Source organism: Zea mays, chromosome 7 (assembly GCF_902167145.1).
Source record: "Zea mays cultivar B73 chromosome 7, Zm-B73-REFERENCE-NAM-5.0, whole genome shotgun sequence".
Taxonomy (NCBI): Eukaryota; Viridiplantae; Streptophyta; class Magnoliopsida; order Poales; family Poaceae; genus Zea; species Zea mays.
In genome coordinates, this window is record NC_050102.1 from 69,385,366 (window position 1) to 69,391,365 (window position 6,000).

Consider the following 6,000-nt stretch of genomic DNA (forward strand, 5'->3'; position numbering starts at 1 on the left):
CCCCTCCTTATCCTTCTGGTGCTCCCCAGCCTTCATAACCCTGGGGTTGGACCGTACGAGTTCAGATTGAGTGACTGCCCACACAGTCTCGAGTGGTTGTACTTATCATGAGTACATGTAGTGAAGGATGACAAACCGGTCCTTATATGAGGGGACAATCCTTCTGCTCATGCCTAAACCAACTTAGCCATCACCTTAGGCCCTCCCCTAAACCAGGGAGTCCCTGATCATCCCACTCCGAGGTGATGAGGGTGAATACCCTTCATCGCACAACCCTTTTTTTAAACAAAACCTCGATTGAAGAAACACACTGCCCTTTCTCCCATCCCATATTTTGTATCCAAAAGATATATGTTAATGCGGGCTATCTCTCTACTCACAATGCAAATATTCCACCCTGTAATCCCGGCCTAGGTAGTGGTAGAAAGAATAGGTAATTTATGCATCAAGGGAAGGATGGACTTGCCTTCGTCGAAGCTTTCCTGGCACAAAAGGTCTACCCTTGGGAGGTCGGGCTCCGGCCCTTCTTCCGGGGCTACGGGTTCCGGATCGACGGTCCCCGCTTCTTCTAGTAAAACAGGCAATAAACAATACATCAATAATGGTTTACTAATTGGAGTGTGTCATTTTCTAACATTATTATTACATGTCACTTTAGAAATTATTTTGATAATTTTTGGTGCATAAAATATTGAGAAGTAATAATTAAAGGAGAAAAGGCTAAAAAGGAAAAAGAAAAGGATTTAAGCTCTGGTGGGCCGTGGGGCGGGGGGAATTTGGCCCAGCCGGGCGCAGGGCGCGCGCGGGCGCGATTGCGCCGGCCCAGCTGCGGCCCAAGGCGGAAGACGGCGCGGGCGTGCGAGGGTGACGCCGTCTCCGTGGGGCCCACACGTCAGAGAGAGCGGGAGGGGGAAACGGCGCCAACGGTCGACGGCGGGGTGAACCGGCCGTCCGCGGGGGAAAACCCGGCCACCGGTGGGCTCGGCGGCGATTCGCCGCCGGCGACCCGGTTCTTGGGTAACGGGCAGGCGCCCTAGCATTAGGAGGGGCTGGCAAACTTAGGGGCAGGCTCAATTTGGCTAGAGGAGGTCGGGAGGGGGCTGACCGCGGGGAGGTGGCGGAGATCCACGGCGGGAGTCACCGACGATGAGGTTCGTGCGAGGATTGGGGTAGGGGAGTGGCGTTCCAAGCTCGTGGCAGTGTGGCGCGACTGGTGAGCCTAGCTAATTTCTTGCTGAACCACCAGAGGGGGAGGGAGAAGAGGGGGAAGGGCTTATCGGAGGGGAAGATGACGGCGGCACTTTCACAACTAAGCTCGGGCGAGGGGGAAGAGGGTTGGCTGTGGCCTGTGCGGGGCAAGGAAGTGCTCGGGGCGACTCTTTTATAGGCGCCCAAGGGGAGGGGAGAGATGGAGCTCGGCGGACGCCGGTGACGTGCACAGTGTCGGAGTTAATGCCGCACAGCGGCGACGACGAGACCGCACGGCGGGCGATGCCGTGCAAGGACGTGGCCGCTGCGGCGAGGATGGGGTGGTGCCAAACTGTAACGCCCTGAATTTGGGGGTAGAATTTTTTTCTTCTTTTCTCTCACCAAATTCAGGCGTTACCCTTTTCTTTTCTCGTTCTCTCGCTAAACCTTGATCTTTTCCAAAGTTATAGCGGGGTTCGGCTTGGAATTCCCGTGTTAAGCAAAACCTTAAAATACTTTATGTTGTTTGATGCATCATGCCGAACCATGCATTCTTTCGATTGCTTAAAAATGTTAGTGCATTCATCCAGGAAAAAACGGATTTCGAAAAGGAGAAAACCTTTTTTTCTTTTTTTTCTTTCTTTTTCCCTTCTCTCTCTCCTCCCTTTTTCTCTCTCCCGCGCCATGGGCCGCCCCGGCCGACCCAACCGCCCCTGGCCGGCCTAGCCGCCCCCCCGCGCGCCCCTTTGGGCCCAGCTGGCCCAGCCGCCCCTCCCCTTTCCCCCAAATCCCTCTCTCTCCCTCCCATTCTCTCTCTTCCCCACCCCAGTCGTCGCCCCTACCCTAGCCGCCGCCCCTGCCCTAGCCGCCGCCCCTGCTTGTCGCCGGTTTGGCCGCCCGTCCCCGTCCCCGGTGAGGTCCCCCTCCCCCTCTCCTCCCTCTCCCATCTCCCCTCCTCTCCCCCCTACCCGGCTCGGCCCCCCGCCGCTCGGCCGCCCGCCTGCCCCGGCTCGGCCCCCGCCGCCCGCCCGCCCCAGCTCGGCCGCCGCCTTGGCCGGCCCAGCCCCCCCCCCCCCGCCGGTTCGGCCGCCCCTGCCCAGCCGCCCCTGCGCGCCCAGCTCGGCTGCCCCTGCCCTAGCTCGGCCGCCCCCCCCCCCCCCCCCCCCGGCAGCTCGGCCGCCCCCGCCCCCGCCCCTGCCCCTGGCCGGTTCAACCGCCCCCCTTTTTTTATTTTATTTTATTTTATTTTATTTTATTTTATTTTATTTTATTTTCTTTCATCATTGTTATTTATTTTGTTTTGGGCAAGCTAATCATCGTTCATGTTAATGAAATAGGAAACTTAATTTAGAATTCCGTTACATTAGTCAATTCATATAGTCAATTGTTCATTTCGCTTAAGGTCGATCAACTAAAAAGGGGCTAGGTTTCTGTTAGTGCATAAAACTAATTCTCTTGCTAGGACCAATTGGAACTAGAGCGCATAATTTAACTAATCATTAGTGCATAAGCTTTAACCCCTGCGAGACCTTTCCCCGTTTCTTTCTAACCTTAACGAATGCGACATCGAATGTCATACTTGATGCATATTTACTTTATTTGTCCCCTTGTATGGTGTACTGTTTGTTTCCTAATTTGAATGGATGTATGTATGTATGCTTGCAATCGCATAGAGAACGATCCGGTCGAAGAGCCCGAGGAACTCGCAGGAGAAGCCCCTGAGCAGCAGTCGGTTGGTGGAGGCAAGTGTCCTTTGACCTATCTCTGTCCTATTCATTATTTAATTCACCTCCCGCTTTACACATTTATGCCTAAGGATTGACTAGCTTTTGTTATCCATGTCCTTGTTTACCTATTTGGGTTGGATTATTATTGTTTAGCTTTATGCTATTGCTCAACTATAATCAATGAACATGATGAGATTATCTATGATACGCTGTTTTCCCTCTTCTTATTATGATGTTATACTTGTGGCCTTTAAGGGGGCTCGAGCGGTTTCTCGAGTGCCTCTCCGTAAGGACCTGTTCTTTGGATGACCGCCCGGGAAAACAGTGCAACCATGAGGGTGGAATGGGGTGCCCTTAGCTGAATAATTAGAGGATCCGGGGTGTAGTTCGCTTAGCCGTCGTGCCGTCAATGGGGCTCGATGTATGCGGCTCGCTCTGCCAAGCTTGGGTTCGCCCCCTTGGGGAGGAGTGCGGTGCATTTAGGAAACCTAACGGGCGGCTACAGCCCCGAGGAATCTTTGTAAAGGCTACGTAGTGATGCCCTGCTAGGCCACCTAGGTAGTGGTCAATGGGGAGTAGCTCTCTCCGGGCAGAATGGGAATCACGGCTTGTGGGTAAAGTGCACAACCTTTGCAGAGTGTTTGAAAACTGATATATCAGCCGTGCTCGCGGTTATGAGCGGCCAAGGGAGCTCCAGTGATTAGTGGTACTTGATCAGAGATACTTTGGTACAAGTGGCTATGAGATCGATTGGTTTTGGTTATGACTATGGTGCTGGTAAGTGGTATTCTTTCCGTTTGGAAAGGGTACATCGGGCTAATAACTTGGGTTAATGCTAAAACTTGGCTTTCTATTAGTAAATAATAATCTGACCAACTAAAAGCAACTGCTTGACTTATCCCCCACATAAAGCTAGTCCACTACAGCCAAACAGGATACTTGCTGAGTATGTTGATGTGTACTCACCCTTGCTCTACACACCAAACCCCCCCCCATCCCCAGGTTGTCAGCATTGCAACCACTGCTCAGGAGAAGATGAAGCTATGGAAGGAGACTTCCAGGAGTTCCAAGACTACGACGAGTTCTAGGCGTGGGTTAGCGGCAACCCCCAGTCGGCTGACTGTGAAGGCCGCGTTTATCTACGTTTCTTTTCCGCACTTTGATTTATTGTAAAGACTATGTGGATGTCTCAGACGTATGATGTAATCGACTATTATTTCCCCTTTTAATACTATTTTGAGCACTGTGTGATGATGTCCATGTTATGTAACTGTTGTGTACGTGAATAACTGATCCTGGCACGTACATGGTTCGCATTCGGTTTGCCTTCTAAAACCGGGTGTGACATAGGTGGTATCAAAGCCGTGTTGACTGTAGGACCGCTAACCTAGAATAGAATGGTCGTTCTAAGGACTATAGACCTCTGTCCCTGCCTTGACTTGGATATCCCTTCAAAAGTTGGTCATACCGACCAAACCTATGTTCTACTATATAATATACCTTGCTGAAAATTGTGTTTTATTCTAATCCTTCATTTATTTATGATTCATTACTTGCTGGTCATAATAATTCTGTTCTTACCCTTTTGCTTGCGATGTCTTTTGTAGATGGCTCGACTTAGACACACTGCACGAAAGTCCGTCATCCCCTTCTTACCCTCCCGCCTTGCTGAGCGTCCGCTTCGCCGTCCCGTGGCCGGACAGTCTAGCCACTTGGAGAGACTGCACCACCGCCTGCATGAGGAGCAGGAACGTCGACGACAGGAGCAGCAGGGCTCTTCTTTCTCGCTCCAACAGGAGATAGAGTCCGTGAGGAGCTGCTCCCCTGTGCTTCCTCTGGAGGCGCCCCTGCACCACCACTGGGCGCCCCAGCTTCTGGAGTAGCTGTTGGAGGAGACCCAGACGACGGAGGTGGCGACGACAGCTCGAGCCACGACACCGACTTCTCTGCTGACCAGGAGCCGGAAGGATGGGTTGCTCGACCCATCACTCGCGACGCTGCTCGCGGGTGTCACTTCCACGATGCGCTCGACACCCTGCTACGTCGGGCACTTAACCGGCATACTTGGTCCATCGAGTATCGCTGTGTGGTCTACCAGCACAGTCGCGGGGTCTACCCGGACCGCTGGGAGGCAACCTGGTTGGTGCGCCACCCAGATAACAGTCTCCAGGGTGCGGAGGCCTGCTCAGAGCACTATTCTATCTCTGAGCGGGACTCAGCTGAGGCAGCCATGCAAGATGCTGCACGGCGTGCGCTTTCGCACTACTGCTCGGTTTTCGGTGGGGTAGCTGATGGCCTTGACCTGAAGTATTACCCCCGCCGTCCATCTGGCAGAACAGGAGGCGTGATTGTCTGTCACACCCGGCTTTAAAGGACAAAGCCGAGTGCATCTCATACATGCGCCAAGAAGACAACACATATAATAATAGAGTGTATAGAGATAAATGTCAATAACGTCAGAGTATTTATTACATAGCGGAAGACTTATTACAAAATAAAATAATAAAGATAAAACGAACTAAGGATCGTCGGCGCCAATGTCAACTGAGAAACGCCACCTAGATCAGATCATACTCCTCGCCTTGTGGCTCCTCCTGAACCACCTGCTCTTCTCCTGTGGGGGGGTGTGAGACAGCAAGGGTGAGCTCACACATGATCATCGCTCAACAAGTTGTGGGGAATAATGTGGCATGAACTCGCCAAAGGTGGGAGCTCATGGAGTGTAAGGCTTATCAAAGAGAATGGTTAAAGCTGAGCATTGCTTTTAAGTAGTTGGTCAAAATTTTATTAGCAATTACTAAGTGTAAGTAAATACCAAACCTTAAATAAAGTAATTGAACAAAATTAATAATAAACCCATGCAATGCAAATGACAAAATTGAATTTAAGTTCCATAATTTAAACATCAGAGAGTCCTGAGCTGCTCATGACCGTGAGCTCGGCTAGTATACCAGTTTTACACTCTGCAGAGGTTGTACCCTTTACCCACAAGTCATGTTACCCATCTGCCAAGGGGTCGCGAATCCCATACACCTCTACCTAGGAAGCGCGGCAGGGCAACACTACGAGGCCTTTACAAAGTTCC